Genomic DNA, 25,213 nt, shown 5'->3' with positions numbered 1-25,213 from the left:
TATCCTAACGGTAAAAGATAAGACATTGTAACTAAAGATAACTGTGACTAAAAAGTAACAAAATAACGAGTTAATAATTATCAATAAACAATTAGCTCATAATTTGTACTCTAATTCTTACACTGTCTGCGGCGTAAATTGCTATGACGTACACAACAGCTGATGTTTCATCATTAAATGAATTGTTAATGAACGAGAAAAGAAATGAGATTGAATAGCAAATTGACTTATTATCTAACCAACTATTAAAGTCAACACATAAATCAGCCAATAGCGCGAACTATTTTGCTTAAAACGACCATCTGGATGAAAAAATAATTCGTGTCGCCGATTTATTTCTCTACTGGGGATCACGTCAATCTGAATCGTGGTGCATGCGCGAAATATAGGTACACGCGTACGGCAAAACTAGCGAATTTACAACATTGATAAGGCAATTCTTTCCGTGGCGCCAACCGCAGTAGCATATTTTACTAGAGCGGTCTAAAACGATGCGCTCATATATCCGAATACTTTCCGCAACATACTTTCCCCTGCATCGGCTAAATCTGTCCAAGCCGTGACAAGCTAATCTTTCAATCCCAAACCCCTAATAAACCCCTCCACCACCCCAACGTCAGAAAAGCGCTGGCTGAAACTAAAATCCGAATTTTTTGTCGCTCTTTTTCAAGCGCAAGCGGCAAATAAAAAATGTATATATGACACGAATCTATAAAATAAATCTTTAATAGTAAAAAAATTGCGGTTGGCTGGTTTTAAACATCTCATAATTAAATCCCTATATAAATGCACCACAAAGGAACCACGCATAATTAAAATATTAATTAAGCAATTTTAACATAGTTAACTTCGTATTCATGCGTAAAGGTGCTCCCGACTGCGAGCGTTCAAATAAATTTAAAATAGAGCCACTTTTTATTACAGTTAAATATGAATGTTTTGTGTTATACTTTGCAATCTTTTCATTCTCATTTTTGCAAAGCATTCCCATTATCTCTTGCAAGAATATCCTTCGCTAAACATGATAATATTCTTTTGTATTTTAATTTGTAACTTTTTTCTTTCTCTCATTTAATATACTTCTATAATTTATTTATTAAAGATGGCGAATCTATCTGACTTTTGCCAGATTTTCTCGATTCTCGATTATCTAACGGTTCCGAATTTTTAAACCAAAGTTGTTGGCGTCTGTGACAATAATGAAAAACGCCGCAAGGCGAGGTAAACTATCCGAATAACGGGGATAATCACACGTGCAGAAATAATTTGTATCGGCGGTAAAACGCGTTCGGTAAAAATCGGAAACGATTCCGACAGGACCGTACCGCGACGCGTACAAACCCGACAATGTATCGGTTGCGAGTAAACCCGGCGCCAGGAATCCGAAATCAGACGGAACGCACGATCGATACCTACGTGACTGCAATGTACAAGATCATCTTCGATGTACAATCGAACCGTACGGAAAATGCCACGAGGGATCCGCCAAACGCGTTTCTGTAAATTTTCTGTAAATAGTCGCTCTTCCGCGCAACGTCACAAAAAGTGTGTCGCAAGAGGAGAAAGAGATAGGCGTACATACATATGGTTAATAGATACAATCCTAAGCGACATTTCAATTAGGATCGTTTAAATCTCTACACAAATATACACGAGTAAACACGTCGCTAATGCGTCGTATTAGTGTGTCAGAGAAAACAATATTTAATTTAACAAGCAAGTTGCATGTCTCTTTTTTTTAGACAAAAAAAGAACGACGCGCAAAGTCAATGTGGAATAGCGAAGGAACGAGCTATAAACGGCCGCGTGTTATTCTCCGCATGGTCGAACGTATGCAAAGTGCTTGAGACGAGGCTTCCAAAGGCAAGCCACGAATTTCGGTAGTTGATCTCCGGCAGAATAGCACGAAGAGAGGCGGAAAGAGAAAAGCAAGATACATACAGTTGTGCGCGAGTTTCGTACCTGGTGCAGGTATCTTTGCCCATTTCTACGCGTTGCATGTTTTCGAGAAATGATATGTAAATAACCGAGAAACAGAAGATACGGAAACCTCGTTTGCATCTATATTGATAATCCGTATTTACATTCTAGTTTGAATAACTGAATTATTTTATCTGCGTGACTAGTAATAATACTAATAATAAATACTCGATTCGCTCCAAATACTTTTGATCGAAGCGTATTGCTTCCGGTAATGTTTTTTTAATGATAAGAATATGAACGATAAGACCCTAAGATCCTTATTATTCGAGACAAATAACTCAAAGACGGAATCGATGTCATATTAATCTCGCTGATAAGAGACCGAAAGAGAGGAGGCGAGGGAAGAAGAAAGGCAGAGTATGCAAAAGCCGGTGACCGCTATATCATTTGCGGAATTCAAAGAAAGCGCTTCCGATAAGATGGAAAAGAGGCAGAACCACTTAGAAGAGGCCTTTCAGCCTTTGTTTATTGGTTCGTTGACCGAGACAAACGTTGATCATGCCCGGAAGTCCCGGTATGGGTCCACGGCAGAAGGACCTCTCAGCCGGGCGGATGTCGTTAGATGTTAAATGACGCTGAAAATACCGGGAGCATCTTGGCTACTTCAAAGACGGTTACTCGACGAGGAAGTAAATCTTGGTGAGGCGAATACAGTCCAGAGATGCCACGCGGCGGAGGCTCTTCCGTTTACCGACGCATCCCGCTTCTACCTTTCTGACGTGGGCGGACGGGCCATCAATAAACATTTCCCATTGATATGCAAATCTCAATGAGAGCACCTTCTCTCGAGAACCAAGTAACGACCCCTAAAACCAATCCCTTTCCACTGTCCCCGCGGTCTCGGTCAGACCGACCCATAATCGACATGCCTGGCTGATATTCACTTGGGCTCGGTTTATGATCCGCCATGAATTAGAAATTTATCGGCGGGCACAAATTCGGGCGCGATATTAGACGTTATTTCATATTGATAAATTATGCGCCATTCTTGGATACTTAACAAGGTATATAATAACATTCGTAAATTACACGGCGCGTTTCTTCCTACTCGGCAAAATGCGTCAGAAATCTTTGAATCTCACCTGCTATTATAATGCTATTATGATAACAGTATTATATCAGTAAGGATAACAATAAGCTTTTGCCCCTCCGTTTCATTATATTGACTTCGAGATTTGTCTGAATATGAAAAATAGTAGCAGAAATAATCACAAGCATTTAACGCATATGACGAGATTATAAGTAATCAAGATAGCTTCTATGCGTCGATATAGACAGAATTCCGAGATAAATAGAGGCGATATAGACGGCAAGTTCAGTGTGCAAAGATTAAGGACAGACACCCGCGGCATTCTATTAAGTCCCATTCCAACTGCTCCAACTGTTCGCCTCTGTGTGTTCTCTGGTAGTCGGCCGGCGCAGAAGCTTTCTTAAACTTAGATTACTATGTACTTCGGCGTGAAGTTCATAAACCTTAGCGCCTGTAATCCGACAGCCTCCTCGACGGCAGTCGCGACTGTATTCCGGAATTGGAGAGACCCCGACGCCGGCAATCAGCGTGACAAAGTTGAAAAGGATCATCTCATCAGGAGAAGTATTATCGGCCTTGTAATCAACCAGTTCGACAAGTTCCTATGACTTTTTACATTTTCTCTTCTCTCGCCGCGGCTAATATTGTAACTTTGGTCTTCTTCACCGGAATGACGCAGAACTGAACGAGAGAGAGAGAGAGAGTCAGTACAAGATTTCTCACGAAAACGATGATTATGAGCCATTCCGCGCCAAAATTAAAATCTTTAGCAAGAGCCAGCGATATTGTATAATGTCAATCAAAATTTACAATATTTACTCGCGCCTAAAATGATGAAATGAGCGAGCGCATCGTTTCTCATGCCTCTGTGCAAACATCAGGTCACCGTACGATATCACTGTAGCGTGACATCGCCGCCGGGCATTCCCGGACGAACCGGAAGCCGCTCCCGGAAATACGCGTCAAGGACGCTCTTATCGCGCATCCCGATGTTGGCATTAAGCGTTAAGTAGGGGCAGGCGGCAGGTGCGCGAGGGTGAGGGGTAGAATGCGAGTCACAGGGAAACCGAGGCGAGAGGCACCTTCCTCACCTGTCGCGCGCGCGGCTTTCTAACGAATATGTACCCTCGGCCAATTTTCGTCCGTTTCCCTCGTGCCGTCGACGTCGTCGAGATGAGGCAAACGCCGCGAGTAGTCGAGCACAATGAGTTACCCGGAGCTGCACTCCGGCCACAAATACGCTGAATATGCATGAGGGCTCTACATCCCATCCCGCCCTGTTCCCGCTACCGGTACGTACTCGAATTAGATTTCGTAGGTTCTTCGAGTCTTGCTTGCAGCCACTTCTCGCAGATACTCCTCGCAGATACTCCAGGGCGTCTCTCAAGTTTCCTCTCGCGCCCCTCTATCCTTGACTTTCTTTCTTTGCTACACTTTCGCATACTCTTTCTCCCTCTCTCTATCTTTCAAAGACTACTTTCGTCGATGTTGCCTTTCCATACGTTCAAACGTATGGACGAACTGTCGATCAATCACTAGGAAAATTGAGGTACGTAACGTGATTGGATAGAATCAACGATGCAAATAGCGTCGGCTGTTTCAAAATAATTGCGCATCGCCAACCGCGGTACTTGTAATCACATATATAAACAAATACGTGATTAACTTAAAAAAAAATTCGCTTTTCCATTTTATACTGACTTTTATAATTTTGCGCTTATTTCTGATTTTTCGGGCCAGAATAATTTAAAACTTTTATTTCCCTTCCAGTGATGTCATAATTTTTCATACAGTTTTATATTTTCCAGGAAGCGAGAGAAAAAGAATCTTTTTTATCCCTTTAAACTGCAAATATGAGAGAGTCATTGCAGAATTCGCGAACGCGATTACTATTCTGAAACGCACGTGAGAACGCCACGCTGAGCGCTCGCATAAGATACGATGTAATCTCTTGCTATTTCCTTTTGCACACTAACGATACATTTTATTAAAAAAAACGTGGGTTTCGTCCAAGAGCTCGGTTTTAATTCCAGTATTTAAAATGGTGCATTAAATAGACAGTTTGGCATATTATGCGATGCTCTTAAAATAATTAAATATGTTAAAGGCCAGACATATATATATATATATATTTTACAAATTACATGCATTAAGTTGCGCAAGATGTATAAAAATCTGAAATATCCCCGATAATTCAAGTCCACTTCATAAATAGTATTCGCGAATTTCTTATAAGATACACTGCAAATCTAAGTGTGTTATTTTTACATGCATAAACGTCTAAAAATAACACATTAAACAGAATTAGCTCTTTTTACGTGTTAAATTACGTCATTTAATATGTTTAATCATATTAAAAAAATAAAAGTAAAAAATGTGTAAGAAGAGCTTCGGCTAAAATAACACACTTGGATTTGCAGTGTAGCAACATAATAATTATAATAAATAAACCGTTTAAGTAGCAGTTTATTTCATTCATATTGATGGATTTACGAAACCCAATTCGTGGTAAGTATTCGTTTAATTATAGTATTGAAACCTACGGAACAATCTTCTCAACGATTGTGTTCTTTAGTATTAGCAAAGTAATTTCACCAAAACGAGTTCGTATCCCGGTAATACATCCTATTTCAAAAGACGCTAAAGATAAGGACAGAACAAAAGAAATTTGCCTACAATGGTGCAAAGAGGAACGTGAGGACGTGTGAAATAAAACTCGAGACACATCTATTGCAAACAAAAAAACATCAAAATTAGTAAGTAAACAAATATTGTATGTAATTATATGGATATTTAATTAAACATCTTTTGCAGAAAATGGTTCTAGCATATTGATTAAAAATAAAAGATATAATCCTTTAAATATAAATATAAATATAACGGCTGATCGTTTTAATTTGATTTTAAATAGTTGTATTTTATCAGCTGTAGTGAAAAAATGTAATCGGTGAAACAACTTTTGTATACATATGTATATAAAATGCATATATTTTTCATGCTTAAAAATGGCCATTCAGCTGGTCCTTTCTTGCTTCCCCGGCGTCCTCATCCAGCATCCGTCAGGATACTTTTTTTCATGTCGGAAAATCCGAAAAAATATTTTTTATACGACCTATCCTTTACACTTTACACGGACGCAAACGAGCCGTTATATAACCGGATTTATATACGTGGCAGAACCGAAATGATATACGGTCGCATGGGCAGGAAAGATTTCCGCCCTCTCGCGTTTGAATCCCTTCTTGCTCTGACATGCGGCAAAAAAAATATATCCGACCCGTTGCACCGCTGTTTCGTGCGTTATGCCGCACGTTGGTTTTACTCTCTAATGGGATCAACATACATTGCGAGGTAGGAGAACGGGAATTGCGATGCAATTACCCCTTGGCCAAGAAGCTCAAGCGACGAGCGTTAAAATTCTACGATTTGTTCCAGCAATGAAAAAATCAGAATTCGCGAACGGCCGGCGAATACCGCAAGAATATACGCCGTTTAACCCTAGATGTTAACTTGTCAGTTTGATTGCGATAAGTTTAATTTCCAATCTGACGGGCGTATGAATCGCACATTGGAATGTATGATAAAATCCTCGTAGCACACGTTTAAAATTCCAAACTGGAAAGTCCCCGTTGCTTTTGTGCAGCAACATATAGTATGAACCATTGGAACAGTAATATAAGTCAAAGATACAAAGGGATTTGCGCAGAGTTACCCGATATTTGTAATCCCCCCGCGATCTGATTTCGCGAATGCCTCGGAAAATCTGAGCCCTTTACCAAAGTCTATTTCCTGCATGGTCTACAGATCGAGCGTCTATTGGCCTCATACATAGGCTACATATCGTAAAGCCCCTAACATAAACGTAAATATTTACATAGAAAGAGGGCTGTGGCGGAAGTATATACCCGCGCGCTACGGCGGAAGATTTTCGTCTCTCTTACGCGCGAATTCTCCGTAACGCCACTTCACGTTCGCGATCGAGAAGAAACGGGACTCCATTTTTATCGGATTATCTCCCTCGTGCATTTGTATCGGAGCAATTTTTGCAATTTCCTTGATTATTCCTTGCCGTTTAATGATATACGATTTTTCAACGAGAGAGAATATATTCCTCTCCGGATTGAGCTACATCGAACGAAACTGGAGTTCGTTGAACCGGCGAGGAAGAAAGCGTGCAAAGCTCTCGCGATTCGTGACGTTGCATCGTCCCAGGGTGAAATGGGCGACGTGTCGTCGTGCTCTCGTTGCTCCGAAGTCTCATTGTAAGACAAATTACGCATTCGCGTGTCACATTAACGCTCGCTCGCGTTTGTTGTACCGCGCATATTAGCAGCGTCGCAATAAACAGAACGAAGTCTAAAAAATAACGAATAAATTTCACGACAGACGTAAGAAATCTCATTAAAAATGGAGAATCGATTAAAATCGAAAAATATTCGCGAGGAGAGTAACAAAAGTAAAGTCCCCTTAAACTCGTAAAACATCTCTGTTCCATAACATTCAAGTATTGAACGGCAAAAATCAACATTGTGGAAACGGAAGCGCGCAATATTTGTCTAACAATCGCGATAATTCCGCGATATTTTGCGTTTGAGGATACGGTCGCGATAACAATATTCCTGAAATACATATCGCGAGAGTTATCGGAATTAGACACCCCCGATATTGATCACGCTTCTTTCTGGCCCGTGACGTAAACATTTTTCTATTTCGATACCGTGGCGAAAAATATCGCGAGCGGACGCGTAAACCGAACGCCCGCGCCGTGCGGGAATTTACGACGGTGATAACACCGAGGTACGACTATCAATCGTCCGTTGCATTCCCGCCGACCCTTGACAGTCTCGGCAATTTTTATCCCGCGTCTATCTTCGCGGTCTATCAGCGAACGTTCTTTTCCATACGCTTTCGTCGCCGCGCGAAACAGACGCTCCGGCGCTTTCTTCCAAAAACTCGCGTCGCGTATATTTTTGACCCGCTTGACGATCTGACTCCGGTGAGATATACCCGGGAAAAATAAAATCGCACGACCGCAAACGTCACTTCACCCGAAATATCGACAGCGCTCAATTTCGGAGCACGGCGGTGCGCGGCGTCGTACAGAAATCTTCCGGCGACGATAAATGTTCCCTTCGAAGACACGGAGATCTCGAGAATTAAAACACCTGACACTTTCGCACGCGCTATTTATTTTAAATGAGAATGCAGCGAGTTTATACAAGGCAGAGATATATTCCGTTCCGACTCGGGAACGCGTATTTTCCCTATGCGTGAGAAACGTGTGTCGAAAGCTACTGCTTCAATATTGACAATGCTGATGTTCCGCGGAGTCTTTGACATGTCGCGCATTCAATTCTTCTCGTTATATCAGCAAGAAAATGAAACCACTTTATATTCCTTTGCTTTTTTTCCTTTAATTGTACTATTGTATTCGACTACTCGGTACTCTTATATATATAATATTCATAAATTATAATTTCAGATTCGTTCTAATGCTTTCTTTCTTATAATCTCACATTTTTCACGCTTTTTTTATGTTAAAAATGCGATAAAACGGCACAAAGAACGCGAGTACAAGTACGAGCCATGAAAATTAATTGCAGCAGAGATTACAAGAAAGTTTGCACATATATTTTATCAAGCCTGATATCGATCGACATGCGCACGAAGAAATTATAATTTTCCGACAATAATAAAAAGAGGCTAATGAGACGGTGTAACGGAAAGAACGGCAAAAGGGTTAAAACACAATTCATCGAATATAATTAACGCAACAATTAACGCGTCAAGTATTATATTGCGTTCACATGCGGCGCGCTGCTCCATTTTGCTAATCGCGCGCCCTTAAACGAGCGATACCACCTGGTGCACTCTGGTAATCGCCTTGAAATCCAAAATCTGTATGTCGGTAAACTATGTTTCATAAACGATAAATCAAAACGCGATATAAAGCGTCGAGGATCTAATTGCACTGCATGTTCAAAACACGTAGCGTAGCTGCAGGTAGATCTTTCGTTTCATCCCGCGCGCTCTCGCATAACAAACTCGTCGATTTATATTACGAAGAGCAAACAATTCGTGGCTATGATAGCGCGAAATAAGACATGAGTAAATGTGTGTAACAAAACTCACTGGAAGTTGTCCGTTCATTCGCTCCCCGGGCTCTCGTGCGAGCAGGGCAGGGCAGGCCGTTGAAAAATCCTCCAAAATCAACAAAAGGACACTGGGCAAAAACGAGGATCCACGGAAACACAAAGAGTTCGCTCCGCTCACAAAACGCAAACTCAACCGCACGTAAAACGGCGTTCACCGGGTGGGACGAGACGCGAGGCGCAGCGAGCAAGGGAGGAAGGAAGGAAGGAAGGAATGCGGTGTGACGCGCGTGACAGCCGCGAGGAAAGCAACTCGCGCTTAAACGGCGAGCTGTCTTCTGCCGTTCTTCTGCCGCGCTCGCGACGAGGCCGATCGGAGCGTCGACCGACGACGCTTTTATCTCTTGAAAAATTCGTAAAAACGTCGAATGGAGAACGACCTCGAGGACGAGGGTTGGAAAACAGTGAGGAAAAGAGAGACAGAGGGAGGAAGAGAAAGGGGGAGAGAGAGAGACAGAAAGAGAGAGAGAGAGGACGGTGAAGCTTGCACGCGGCCCGCGTACGAGGGAGCTTCGAAAGTACCGACGCGACGGACGAAGCACTTTCCCGTACGAGGCTCTGCCGGGTACTGGGGGTAGCGCGAGGTCGCGCTATCGAACGCACCTCCGCAGTCCGCTCCGCCGCGGCCGGCTCCGCGCGCCGCGCCGTCCAGTTGACGCTACCGGCGCGCACGGCGCGGCGCCGCGCGTCCAATCGCTGCCGTTTGCGCCTAGCAGAGTCCGTCGCCGTCGTCCTGAAATCGCGCCGCTCCGCTTCGCGCGCGTTAGATATCCGTTAACTGTTTTTAATTTTCGGATTGAGACACACAGGAGAAGGAAGGATAAATATTTTTCCTTCCTGCGGTACCTATCTCCCGTATTTTTCTCAGGCAAATTGACAAACATTCAGCAACAATTTCAATCTCGAATTAATTCGTTATAGAGTGCACCCCCCTACAGCGCGCACAACCGCAACAACATTTTTAATTAATTACAGCGTTTCCATTAACCGCCATCGCGTCGCCAAAGTAAACAAAATGTTATGCGGTACGGTATGGGCGAAGACACCGCCGGTAAAATTACAGAATTTATTCAATTTTTAAAATCAAATTCGCGTCTCTACCACTTGCCGCGGTAGCAAGAATTTAATTAACACGAGAACCGCGGCCGGCGTCGCGGTTTATTACTCTTTTTATTTTACACATATAATCCGAGATGTATTTTTGTTCGTTACCCTCATTGATCGTTCCGTTAGTTGTCATCGATTATTTACGATCTGGGCAGAATTCGACAACAAGGGTGCGCGCGAGGATGCGCGTATACGCGATAGCGGACATACTGACGGATACGTGATGTTATCCCACGAGCAATATCCAAGATGAGATTGCTCTAACGCGTATTAACGCTTCTAATTTATGCGGGTCCATTGGCCGTGCGAGATCGCTCAAACCACACTCGGCCATCCTGGACGGCTGGATGTAGTATCGCGGTCGGCCTCTCCGCGCAAACAGTTCAGCGCGTCGCTATGATCACGTTGATCAAGAGGCTCAAAGGGATAGGGAAACACCTAGAAACCCTCAACTAGCGTCTACGGTATTGTCTCGGGAGCATGATTAATGCATAACAGACTCATTGTCATTAAGTACGGAACAGATCTGCGCACATTTTTTCCATGTAACACAATTTTGTACGATTTCACGTGATTTTCAGAGCGCGATGATATTAAATGTTTAAAATTAATATGCAGCCTAGATTTATGCGCTAAAATTAAAAGAGTTATCTTTTACGTGCGAGAGGGGAGCAATTTGTAGCGATAATGCTGCGAATGTGTCGAATACCTTGTTCGGAGAAACAATGCGGAGTAACCTGTATATTTATTGGCCCCTGGGTAGATATTGACTATGATGCTGTTTTCGCGATGGAACATACCGCGCTAAATAACGTCTGCGCAAACAAGTTGGCAGATGAGTCCTCTTCACCATCCAATATACGCACTATGTTGCCATAACGTTATTGCAAAATTGGATATTTCCTTGGAAAATCACAAGCCTCTCTATACTAATTTTAATTATCTATTTTCCAAATAACGTCTGCGCGTCACGAAATTTATAATATTCTGATCAAAAAAATTTCTTTTAATACCTGACACATAGAAACAAAATATTTTTTTTTGTTTCAAAACTTTATTCGTTTCACTCCACCAAAAAATGGCTGCGATAAAAATGAGATACGATAATATATGAAATTAGGATTAATTGCCTTGACGGCGTTCCTTGATCCGCATTGAAATTGCGATTATCCGGCGGCACAAAGGGACATGTTAGACGTGTTTAACCAGAACCCCCTCGAGCGATGCGCGAAACACCCCCTACACCGTTATCCTCAGGAAGCAATTAATCCTCGTGGAACGTTTGATCCAAGGGGCAGGTAAAAGAGTAAGCTTAGAGTGTAACCCTCTTCGCCGGGGCGAGGATATTGTGCTCTAATTAGACGAAAGAATTTCATTCCTCGATCCAATTTCCGTGCGGCGCGAACGGGCCACTCTTGAATAATCGTTAGCAGAACTTTCGCGCTTTGCCGGATTACCATACTTTCCAGCAATAAGAGAACGGTACCTTCGTCTTCGGGGCTCTCTCGCCGCTTTATACCTCGGAGAATCTCATTTTTCTCGACGAAACGACCATAAACGCTTCTCTATAATCATGCTAATCGCGCGTAGGCGTCATTCGAGCGCGTTGAATTTACCCCCGCGAATAAAATGCGCGTCGAGTGCGCGACGCAACACAGAAATTATGACTCTTTGAAAATGAGATACTGAGAAATAAATGGCGAGAGCTAAAAATAAATACAACGGAAAGATGTAAGCTCGCGGAAGTTCTTTTCAAACGCTATTAGGAACATTTGTTTCTTACGGTGATAGATACAAAGTATCTATTCTTGCATTTTATTTTGGAAAAGCGATATTTCGTATAGGTACAAGCAATCCTGTCAAAAGCATTAGATGTACGCGATATTAAAATCACGAAATGACTCGTCTATCCAAATATGAAATAGTTAAAGAGAAACAGAACAATATTATTTGCCGATGGATATCATATTCACGGTTCATCTCTATGAGAATAACACTCAGCTCAAAAACAATCTTTAATTTATAGTCTTCAAAAGTCAGTCTTCACGTTGAAGAGTCTCATATTAATATATAATTTATGCCATTATTCTTGCTTGACACAGTTGACATTCGTGTCGACATCTACTTATGCTTATCATGATATTTTTGATCTCGTTTAGTTCACGAGATTTAAATCTAAGCTTTGTTATAATCGGAAATTCGTGCAACGCGCCGCGTTCTCTATCTCACGAGACGTTCCCTAGCGATCGCAGACCACAATCTCGCGAATTAAAGCAATTAAAACCTGATTAAAGGCCGACCATCCAGTCCCTCTCGAGTTTCACCGCCGACCGTTGGTGTCGGGAAGAAAAAGAGAACCGCACGTCTCGTTTGATTCGCAGAAAGCGATCCGTCTTCATTACTAGCCACCACATCGTATATCCTGACAGCGATAATGGCAACGGAAATGCGCGAGCGGTCCAATCGCTTATGAAAATCGCGGATAATAGCTTCTCCAGCGCGTTCAGTAACTTTATCCTCGTTACCTTCTATCATTTAGTTCTCGCTGAATTAGCATAACAATGCGCGTATAATATCACACCATTCGCAGATGTGATATACATTTCGTTGTATTTTGCCACGTATCGCGAATCTAATTTATTTCGAGATACTGCCGATTCATATATCGCCGGCCCGATGAATTTGATGCGGAGAAGAAAGGAAGTAGCAAGCCGCGATCGGAGCTACTCTCTTGTACTGCCTTCCCGCTTTTCTTCTCCGGGGAGAATTGAAAGTGACTCCAACAGGCAGTATACGGGGGTTTAAAAAGGATTAATCCTCATCTTTAATCTCTCTCCGCACTATGTCAATAATCATCTTCCAAAGGTTAATCCCGTTTCTTTTCGCCTAAGATTACTTTAATCGAAAACGAGAGCGCGAGTGTGCGTTGATCAGTGCGTCTTGAATGAACTCGAGAGATATCAAAAGCGAGCCCGGACCGATTACAAATTCAAACGACTATCAAAGACCGGCGCAATAATCTCCGATATCTGAACGAGCTTCTCCCCCTCCCCCTGCCCCCTTGTTATCATGATGGAAACGTCGATATTCGCGCACCTGCCGCGTATAATCTCTGTCAAATCCGCTTCATCCATTTGAGCGAAATGTAATCACGTCTGAACAGTTTCGGTGTGTAACAATCGATCGATCGTACACGAACGAAAAGATTTGCGGTCGGTCGTTGGTCGCTGTTACAGTTCGCGTCGCGATGCCCGCAATTCAGTTTCTATTAGCGTGCGCATACAACATTAAGGGCGCGCGTTCACTCAATAACGGAGAGCGCAATCAGCCAAATAACTCTGGCCGCGATAATGCAGATGTAACGCAATTAATGTAATATTGAAGAGTGCCACTGTGATGATATCCACTCCGTCACAAAATTGTCGTAATGATGCGCGCGCCATTCGCGGCACCGCATAAAACCGCGAGCGTCAATATCGAAAGATTGACTATCAATCTACCTCGGGAGATCGAGTTTTCGAGACACGATACTTACAACTTTATTAGAAAATCGAAGAGCGCTCCTAGAGCAATCGCTCACACGCGATCGTTACTTTTCGCGAGGCAGCCCTTTAACGAGAGTTAATGACGCGACGAAAGGGGACATAAATAAATGATCGAGCGGACGAATTGTCGAGGGGTCCGTTGTCGAGGGAAGACGAATTCTGTCGCGCTTCGCAGTCAAACTATGAATCAACGTGCGCGCCACGCCTTCGTTTCATTCACGAGATCCGACGAGATCGAGAGAGCGCGAGACATCGTGGGTATGCGAGCGAGAGACGAATGGAGCGACAGAGAGAGGATTGAGGGATATAGAAAGACAGACGCGAGAGGGAAGAAGGAGAAAGCGGATTGAGGAAGAGTGAAAGGGAGAAACGAGACTGCCAGGGGCAGAGATTGCGGTGTCCGTTTTGGCCTTTATTAATGCCATCAGAGTCACTGCGGCGACGCTGCGTTAAGAGTGTCCGCTCGTGTGTCAAGCACTCAACGGAACAAGATCGAATGAGAAACAGGCAAATGAAAGCGAAAGGAAGGCAGGGCAGGAGATCCACGATAAATCCAAATCGGCAGTTTTTTGATCGACCGAGTCTCTTTATATCGCGCGCGATTAGGACAAAAGGAAGAGAAAGAACGCGCGGAGCCAATCTATGGCGATCTGCTCGGACGGATCGACGCGGCAAATTCGCGCGGGGCGAAGCTGTCATTCGTACGTAATTAACTGTCCCGTCGAGCTTGGCCGCGATTCAAATTGAATTGACTATCGTTATGCGTCGGGGTCGCGGAGAGGACGGTGATGGTGCGGTGGCGGTGATGGTGCGGCGCAGCCGATTTCATTTGATTTCCGACCGGCCCGGAGAACCGAAGGCGTGACTGAAAAATATCCCACGGTAATTACGGCCGGCTTTTGTAATTATACACTCCGAAAATGTCCGGTAGAAATTTATATCGTATATCGGCGCATACGGCGCATAAAAGCCGCGTCCCGCCATTGTTTCCACCTGCGATTCTGCACGCGATCATTTCATTTATTTACGCATAATCAACGCGCGTCCGACGCTGATTCCAATAAAGAATGAACGAATTTTACACGATACTTTTCGCGCCACGTCTATCAATAATTTTTGCGATACGACGCATACAGCTCTCGGCTTAATTACGATCATCACTTTTAGAGCTGACGACGAGACTTCCATCAGAAAGTATGAAAAGCGAGATGAAAAGCTATTAAAAAGCGGTAATAAGTTTTTAGTGTGTGCAATATACAATTGAATACCTCCTGTCTAAAAAGCTTTCTACGCGAAAAGCAATAAGATATACATAGCAGCTAATGGACTAATAAATAGTAATATAATCATTAATGATATAAATCACCCCGACAACGTCCGTAATTTTTAAAATATTTCCCGCAATATTGGAACGGCGGGTCGTTAACTGCGAGCTACTTAAGCAGCGACACGCGATATTATGCGCGTAATAACCCGTGAATACCGTGCTTGGTAACTCGAAATCGAAAACTTAGCCGCAAGTTTAAAGAGACAAGAGACGCTCGCGCGTGTGCGAGCGAGCGAGCGAGCGAAGAGCGCAGCGCCGCGCCGGTAACGGAACGATTTGCGAAATGAAATCACGAACTTCTGCCGCGTGTGCACAACGACAGTGCATTGTCCCGTTTATAATGGCAATTTACCTGCCGTAACGAACAACGCCAAGTTTCGTCGGCCGAGGTTCATCTTCGACGCGAGGCATGTTCTTTGTTCATTCAACCCCTATACGCCTCTAATCGCTAAACGTATTCGCTACAACGTGCCATTATTTACCATTCCACGTCAGCTTTCTCCGTTCAGCTTACACCCTTTTCCGCGTCTTTGTCATCTGGCGTCTAAAACTGTTTCGCAATCATAAACTATTTCGCGTGTGTCCCAATTGCGCACCGTCTTTGAATTAATCCCGATTCGAAAGAAACTGTAAATGGATTATCTCGGACCTCGGAACGGCGCGATTCTCGAGAGAGCGACGCAACTTTTTTAACGCGACTAATCTCGATTCGTTTCCCCGGATACTTCACGACGTAATTCGCGAGATGAAAAAGTCGATACGGTAGAAACTCTGTAATTTCAATCTCCGTTGTTGGAGCCGCTTGTTGTTCTCAACCTGTTCGGCGAACGCGCAGCCGGGAAAAGGTGTGTCTCTCTTTCTCTCTCTCTCGTTGAGACTCCACATTGATCGTAGGCGGAAACTGCAGCTAAAGTAATTTCGACGGGCTCGAATCTCATGTGCCATGCACGCGTACAGGAAAATGATCTTGCTGTTATCTCTCGATGATCGTTCAACTGCGACATCGAATCCGCAAGCAATGTCGTCGGGCGCGCGGTACAACGCTTTGTGGGACAGATGGCATTTCAAAGTTGGTCCCAACTGCGACTCACCACTCATCTATACGCCCCGTTCTTCGCAACTGCGGTTCGTGCGACTTCGATCGAAGGCAAACTCGGAACTGGATTAGGAATCCCGCGAATAGTTACCATAACTAATAGACATACGGCCCAAAATTATCCATTCGTATGATACGCGAAATGCATTATGACGCATGCATATTTACCTGTATCCTGATGCAGGAGAGGGCCTCGTTAATTTCGCCCTGATAGCGACGTAATCAGTCAATCGCTTGGATCTATTAAATTCACCATAGCGTGCATTTCCGGATTAACATTGACACCGTTTCTCTTTACGAGCAAATATCTCACGGTAACGCCGATTCTGATAGCCGAAGTGATAAATCACAAATTTACGGATCTATCTGCAATTAATCTGCTTTTTAAATGCTGTTTTGGCGGAAATATATGAAAATTGTGAACGCGACTGAAACGGCATTTCGCGGATCGGACCTTCAATCCTATCGCATATTGCATTTTGCGCGAGATAAGCTATCGTACCAACCGCGCTCGTTTCATTTAAAATCACCTAGTTTTATACGATGCGACTGGTCCCTCCGATCCCGCGAAAAACAGAAAAAAAAATAGTTTGTTACACCAACTACGTAAATAATGACGTATTCGAGCTCGCGTATCTTCGCAGCCAGATGCGCAACGTTCGCGGGTTTATTGTTGTTACGCAAACAACCGGAACTCCGGGCGGCCCGGATGTGTGTTTATCGTCAGATTAGCGATTTCATTGCCCCAAGCTTTTCTGCTTCGAGGCATCGAGGGGGTATGCGGACGAGGCTGGCGCTGCGCTACGTTTCGTTCACGCGCTTGCGAATCATTCACGGTAAAATCGAACAGAGCGAATGAAAAGGCCCAGGGAGAATACGTACTAATTAACGAGGCATTTCGCCAACAGCGTCAAAAGGGAATTTGATTTAGAGGCAAATCCACCGCGCCGCTGACCGCATAATATCTCTCGCATAAGTGAATCTGATCAATTAAATCTACTGAATGCAGATACAAATCCTGCCTATCTCTAACGGCATTCGTACAATCTATCCATGATCATAGTTAATCTCCGTCACATAAACAAGATTTTGGAAACGCAGTTGAGCCCCTTTCAAAGCATGATTTTCTCCAATCTATCAATCTGTGGAACATATTTGCAATCTAATCTAGAAGCAATACTAATAGCAGCTGCGTCCAATTATTATTTATATATAGAAGGCTATAAACAGCCTAGTTGCATTTCAGCACGAATCTAGAGAACACTTTATTCCGTGTTACAATTGATATTTTTATATTACTGAGAAATTACTATTTTGCGCATTTTGAACGAATTCGAATTATAATTTGCAAATAATCTAATACCTGTAATAACATATATCGTAAAAATAGCGATGACTTTCTCAGATAGCAAATCGGTAGCGCCCCAAAAAACGTGTCTTGCACAAATGTATCACGACTGTGTATATAGCCGAGAGATAGATCTTTCTCCGCTTGTGTCTGGTAACTGAAGTATAGCATTATCGCACGTAAAAATCTAGGCTACCACTACTACAAAGCATCCCATACGATACAAACGTGGCGCCTGCGAGAGATCCATAGTAGATCCACGTACGCTCGCGTGCGTCAACGTGAGTGGTATATTAGGATAAGCGCGTATCTCTAAACGCGGAAGTTTAGATACATCGTTGCGCATGACGTCAAAGTCAACTCGAAATTTCACGGATCCTGCTCTAATCTAATGGTTACGGATTGGGTTTACGATGCGGGGAAGATCGACGACGGGATAAGGTTAGCAGCGTCATAACACGCGCGCGTACCTAGACGAAAATCCTGACTTCGTATAATGCAATTAACTGCGACGGCATGCGTGGATTCATATTACGATGCGGTTTATCCGATGATCCCGTTTAGCGCGTCGCTAACTTTATAACGTTAATTTTAATCGAGGTTCGCCGTTAATGCATTTATCTCATTTAATTCAAGCATTTACACGGTATGAATGGAAATAAACAGAGCGAATCGGTTGCTACGTATTTCGCGCGGTCCCGATGAAAGGCGCAGTAAGGCTTCGCCAACCTGGATAGAAGCGAGCGCGCAAGCGATAGGCAAAGTGGAAGAGCGCATAAATAGATAATGGATCTAAATAAAGTGGAGAATATTTCACACTAGTTGAACTCGCGAGGGATGCACCGCGGCGGGTCTAATGGCAGCGGGTCATGTTTACGATCCGGGCACGAATCGAGAAGCCGTTTCGCGGTCGCGCAGCGCCGACTCTTTTATAAAACTTAATTTTCTGGATAATTTTACCATTTGTTACCGCCTTTCCTCTTACGCGTTACAGTCATAATTTACAGTCGTCGTGCAGCCGAGCGTTAATGGAAATTTTAGGTACCGTCTCCTCTCTATCTTCCGCTCTTCCTTCCACTTCTCTCTCTTTTTTTTTTCGTCGTCGCAGATTTAAGAGGAACGTTTAACGTTTTACATGGTCTGAAACTTCGGGAGAGCCGCATTAAAAGCGTGCCAGAAAGTACGTAAATATCCAGTCGAAATTTACATAATTTATCGCGATCTCTCCCCCTTCAGGGAGGAGCGGCTTATACCCTATTCGCGTTTTATTTCGCCGTAACAAGTGGCAAGAGTAGAAACGGTAAGTCCAGTTCCCTCAATGTGCTGTACAACGAGAGGTATTCTCTTCTTACACGGTCCCTGTTATTTACAGGAATATTGAGAAACGCCGTGTACTTAGTACCGTCGGGAAGCGACGTTTGCCTTGCAAGAATAAGCAAACAAGCAGTACTCAAACCCCGGCGTCTGCTGTAACAATCTCGAAACAGCTCCGTAATAGAAAACCGGCGATGTTGCAGCAGGTAAAGCTCTCTAAAAATGCTTTGCGAGAGCCAGAGCAAGAAAAAGAGAGAGAGAGAGAAAAAAAAAGTTACGTAGCTCAACCGGAAGTATAGCCACAGAGGATCTCGGATAGAAACGGAGCGAAGGGATTTGAAATCAGACTTTGTTTGCATGCATCATCCAAGCGCACCTGTGCCACGACAACGTCGAGCTCTGTTCTTCGGCGAAGATCAGGAAAATGCTCGAGGCTGCTAATATCTTTAACGAAACGTTAAGACGGCGGAATCAATAATCGATTAATCCAATCGGTCTTCGAAATGTTCAATCATCTAACACGCGTATCGCGCGCCTCGTCCGAGAGCGGATAAATAAACGCGGTCTGGCCATTAATCTTCCTTAACTACTACCGAAAGTTTCTCGCGGGGCTTGTACGAGAGAACGCGCGAGAGTGTTAAAATAACAATCTGTACGTCGCCTAGCATCTTGCGTCGACGTTCGCCGGAGATGATCAATAGTTGGCGAGCGCTGGCTGCATTTCCCGGCATTGCACGTAATCCAATCTAATAGCGTCGCTGAAATCAAGATCGATTTCTAGAAAGCCGTGGCCGATCGCGACGACGACGACGACGACGCCAACGCTTTGAGAACCGGGAACGCAGAAACGCGCTTGTGTCCGGCAGAACGACGGAAACCGTGGTAACGCTCGGGGGAAATAGTTCCGGCCTGCCGGGCTATGCCGAAGTTACGCCGAGATTCCCGAGCTGCAGTAATGCAGTTTAGTAGTTGTACAGTTGTAACGAGGGTCCCATTGCCCGCGCGCTGTTCGCCGACGTATCGTACGTGCTATAGCGGTCGTTATACGTGCTATAGCTGTCGTACAGCCGTATGGGTCGTATGACCGTATATAGCCCGGTCGTATTCGGGGTCCACATGTCGTATTTGTACTACAAATCCCAGTAACCGCAAATCTCACGTCCGCAAGCGCGTAGCGGGCTCTAATCACGGGCAAACGACGGCTGCCTTGAACTGCGCTGATACTTCCTGCGACGACGGTGGTAAAACGCCCGTGATTAGCCTCTCCGAGCGCTCCTCCGCTGTCGGCTCGACTTCCTCTGCTGAGCTGCCGGGTTCCGGAGCACGGATCACGCCCGCGGATCATTCTCAGAATAATATTATGAGAGCGGTCGAATCTTGGGTTTCCACAACATGTCAGTGGTATGTAGAATAATGCTTGAAAGTGATGGAACCGTGTCAGATATTATTCAGAGAATCACATGTGATTCTTTAATAAATACGACGTGATATTCGTTTACTGGCATATACTGTAAATAGAACTGGTACATTCTCAAAACATTTCCAGCGTTGCTACGATATACCGTATGTCGAATGTCTACGATGAAATATTTTACTGTCGTTAGTGCGTCAACGAAGCGCTTCTACGTCAAACAAAGCTACCTAATAATTTTACAAATTCGCTGCATTCCTGAGAACCACGAGCGGCGAAACTCGCGTCGCGGTTTTCTATCTACCTGCGTGCATCGCATCGATGTAACGTTATTGTTGCGACGTGCATGTCACCGCGGCTCGATGACAACGCCAATATTACTGCAAGAAAGCATCGCGACGATGCTTTTTATTTCGTTCGCGGCCGACGACAGCTCGATAATGCGACTCGGACCCACCGAAGGCGCGAACTGTCGAGTCGCGCGAAATTAGGGGCCCATAAATACGAATCAGCGGCCGCTCGAATGCTGCTCTATGGTATGTATACACATCCGATCGAGCGGAACTTTGAATTGTGTGTCTCAGACTCTGCGTACATCGCAGTCTGTCTACGGTGAGAGCAATTCGGCGGACAGCGAAGACAGCCGAATGATCGATGGGATTAGTAAGGCAACCATTGTGACAGTCGTTCCGAGGGACCGCGCTCGTTAATGTTTCTTTTTGTTTCTGCGACGGACACGCGTTGCATCACGAATCGAGAAGAAACTCGTAAATCAGTTAGCAAAGTTGCTTGTGATTCAATTATCGAGTTTTAATAATAATTATGTGGATGATTCTCCAATTAACAAAAGAGCTTAATGGATTGAATAGGAAGCAAACTACATCAAAGAACTTATAATTTTTTCCCTTATAATTTATGTAAAGATTAGAAAGAGAACAGCATTAGTTGTAGAAGAATAAAAGAATAAGAAAAATAGATAAGAAAAAAGTTAATTAAAAAATTGGATTTAGTAATTGTTGGTAAATGTTATGCAGAATAAACCTATGTATCCAATAACCAAAATCAGTTAAACACCATATTTTTAGATCCTAGATACAATTGCCATAAGTCAAATCATTTCATATGCGTTTCCATTTGGTTTTGACAATGTACTCAGAGGCTGTAAATATCGGATAGAGGCGCGTTTTCGCTTGTACGTCGCGACGGCGTAACAAATGGCGCGTCCACGAAGGCCGAGACGAGAGCGAAAATGGAGTTGCCATTATAAATGTATGAGTTCAAAAGTTCCGGTATGGCTCCGTCCTAGGAAATGAGCGAATGTCCTTTGCGACAGGGCGCGTCAACGCGAAAAGTCCTCGTTCCGCCGGAGCGTAACGTCGTCGTCGCCGGGCTTACGTTACGTTACCGTGACGTACGTGAATCCGCGACGGAATTCCAGCCGGTTTACGGCGCGAATCTGATTTTCCCGGTAGCACGGCTGTATACTCGCCATGCGCACGCCCGACGGTCGCGGGAGCGTGTACGAGTTGGCATTAACAGGAGAATAAATTATCCTATTCGGCACGAACCCTTCATAACTCAGTAGCAAAATTAGCATAAGATCAATATTGCTTTTTCGCCGCGCCACTGACGGGCGCACGGCCCTGGCGCCCCGTATGCCCATTTTACCCAATTCATGATAAACGGAATGAATATCAAACACTATTGTTCCCTGAAAATTGTCAATTGTGCATTGTGTACCTCTCTAATGAATATTTGCGAATAAATCTTTGACTTCATGAAAATTTCTAGCAATTGATTACAACGTCGTGTGATTTATTTAGCAATTTAATGTCCTAATAAAAATATATAGTAAAGAAAAAATAAATAGGTTAACACATATGAGAATATTGTAAACGTGTAACTTGTGTGAGTTTTTCGTATAAATTAGGTAAATTAAACGTAACATTAATAAAAATTGTAAAACTTAATATAAACGCAGACACGTAAAATAAAATTCATTATTTTCAGTAAATAAACTTTTCAATTTTTCATGCAAGTTAGTTGGACTTGAATTGATGTAGGCCTTTGAAATTATTATAGAATTGTATGCTTCGAGGGCACTTTATATTGCACTGTTACTGTTTGCATTATGAATAATATCGGGATTTCAACCTCTTTTCTCCCGGCAGTCAGATTGTGCACGTTTCAGAAGAACGGTTCGTTCGTCGATTGCTCCATGACGGGTTGTCGAAGATGCAGTGCAACGAATCGACGATAATTGGAGCAAAAATGGAAGGCGTGCTTATCTCAATTTCATTGATATTGTACAACCGCAATTGTATTAAAAGGAAAATATCTCGTTAAAAAAAATCACTTTTAGTTTTATTAAATCCAATGTATTCAAATTGTCTTGTTATAGATACTTTTTTCTTAAAATTGTAATTAATGTGTGTATTGATATGTATTTTTATTATTATTTTCTCTGTCAAAAATCGACATTTTTCTATCATCGGTCGACAATTTCCGTGGCGCACAGTATATGTAAGATAAAGGAAAATATAAGCGCATAATAAAAATTTGACAATATTTTCAAGTTTCATGCAAAATTCTATATAAGCGAGAGCGTTTACATCGCGCATATACAATCAACGCGTGTACCTACGTCCGAGAGAAATTACGACAGACGAAAGGAGGGACAGAAGGAGGAAGACAGACGGAAGAGAATGAGAAGGGAGAATTACACCAGCCTCCAGGATGTGTATATGTGTGTAAAGAAGGGAAAGAGAAGAGAGGGAGAGAGGAAAGAGGAGAGAAAGAAAGAGAGAAAGAGAGAGAGAGAGAGAGAGAGAGAGAGAGAGAAGGAAAGAGAGAGGGGGGAAAGAGAGGGGGAAAGAGAGAGGGAAAGAGAGAGAGAGGGAGAAAGAGAGAGAGGGAAAGAGAGAGAGAGCTGAAGAAAGAGAGAGAACGAGTATTTTGTAGTAGACCATGGTTCACGTGACCGGTTGTGCCCTCGGTGTGGAACGTCGAGGTCAATGCTTTCCGTCCAAGGCTAAAGGACCGCGACTCGAGTAGGTACTCGGATACCGCGAGTACGACCGGCGCGGCGTCCAGCATCGGCGAGCGCCGAGAGCAGCGAGAGAAGATGAGGAGAAACCGTGCCGGTCTCAACTTGCCGGTTCCTCACCTCGCTTACAACCTGCCTCGTCTCTCCTTGACGCGTACCCGGGCTTCCTAGCGGCCGAGCGAGCATCTCGCTCTCGCAACCGGAGAGTCTCTTAACGTACCTATATATGCCACGCTATACGCAGACGAGAACGCCGTTGTCGCGGCTACTGAGAATCGGATTTCACGTCCCGCGATATCATTCGGAGTACGGATCTCGGGCAGGAGATACGTTTGCCGAGAGTCGCCGAGTACGATGTGTTTGGGTTTCTACTAGATCGCGCGCTCCGACATCAAGAATCGAATTTGCGTTACGACGTCGTATCGCCCAGTTCATCTTCGTAGAGACAATAATACGCCTGGAAAATTTACTCGAATCACCATGCGTCCCGAGAAATATCTGGCCGATTTTCGATAACAATATGCGCGAAAGCTGCTTTGAAAATGTTATCACGCGGGAACGTTATCGCGATGTCGCGTTTCTATATAGTGATCTTTTGACGTCCCCATGTCGCGCCCTGAATGCCTCGAGCTGGCAAGAACTGCAAAGTATCATTCCACGAAGTTGCAACCAATACGAAAGTCGTGAGACGAAGGGATGGCGTTCTGTTCTTGTTATATATACTATACTCGCACAGCCGCTCCACTTCCAGGACCGTAACTTGTTATAGCCGGACACTTTACGGCTGAGAACTAAAAGATTAAGAAGGGACTTCAGGATCGGAGCGGCGCAGAATGAGGACGCATTGTTTCCCGGGGTTTCCGCTAGCAAGAAATTGGATTTCGAACACTGGCAAACGGCCGATGCTGCGTACAAGCGCGCTACCGAGCGCGCTGCACCGAGACGGTTGCTCATTTTTATACTTATCACCTTTTACAGATTAAACCCGAGAAGCGAAAGCGGACACGGCTCGAGAATCCAAAAATGACCGAAACCGGTAAAATATTTTTGTACTTTTATAATTTTTAATTCTATAGAAATGAAAAAATTTATTGTACTTTACACCATTTATTTGCGTCGTCGCGAGTAAATATAAAGATAATTTCACGAAGTGTCGGAACAATTTAATTTAAAAATTGCGTCTTCGATATCCAAATCTGAACACACGGAAATTAAATTTCAATCCATACCTCAAACGCATCTGTCGGCAATAACACCGAAAAAGCAGGCTCCTCGAAAATTGTTCCCGGTGTATAACCGTCGCGAGCAGTACTAAGTAAATTAAGGAACGCCTCGTTGTAAAGGAATAACGTCCAATGCAGTGCGAGCGCACCGGCATATTCAGCCGCGGAAATAACGATTAATGGATACGATTAAAACCAAGAGCGCCATTACCACGCTCGACCTACCCGGCCCTTAAAGAAATCGATTTTTGAAGATGAAGTGTAATAGCATTTTCCTGATACCGTCGTCGTTGGAAGTATGAAATTTACGCGTGTTCAGATTAATTGCCGACGAAATAAAAATTGATGATACGAGTGTAGCGATGAATGAGTGTATTAAATCACTGGTGTATCAGTTTGACGAAGAAAGTAATCAATTGGGAAACTGGCGTTACGCACCGCATGCATTAACCCTCTAAGCTTTGACGCGATGGATGATGTACTTTATACTCGATCTATTTAGAAAATTGAGCATGAGATTGTCCCCGCTTCTTTTCCTCGACAGTCACGGCGCGTAAACCCGTTCGAGCTCTCGGTAGATGTACGTCACATAAATATCCATTTGCCGCAACAAATTCCATTCTCTCATAGC

General features: G+C 43.7%; 1 protein-coding gene across 8 annotated transcripts in view; it reads right to left on the bottom strand.

Annotated features, from left to right (window-relative positions):
• The window catches only part of LOC112454016 (protein turtle), a 268,193-nt gene that overhangs the window by 225,745 nt on the left and 17,235 nt on the right, over window positions 1-25,213 (bottom strand). For 7 of the 8 annotated variants that reach the window (XM_025015157.1, XM_025015163.1, XM_025015155.1 and 4 more), the window contains exon 1: window positions 9,146-9,721. The exons of the other annotated variant lie outside the window; for it this stretch is intronic. The gene's annotated coding sequence lies outside the window, so the exon portion shown is untranslated. Of the gene's footprint in view, window positions 1-9,145; window positions 9,722-25,213 lie in introns of those variants that run through there. 8 annotated transcript variants of the gene reach the window in all.

Source organism: Temnothorax curvispinosus, unplaced genomic scaffold (assembly GCF_003070985.1).
Source record: "Temnothorax curvispinosus isolate PA1 unplaced genomic scaffold, ASM307098v1 QBEX01004775.1, whole genome shotgun sequence".
NCBI lineage: Eukaryota > Metazoa > Arthropoda > Insecta > Hymenoptera > Formicidae > Temnothorax > Temnothorax curvispinosus.
The sequence above is the reverse complement of the archived record's forward strand: the minus strand, read 5'-3'. Positions and strand labels throughout refer to the sequence as shown.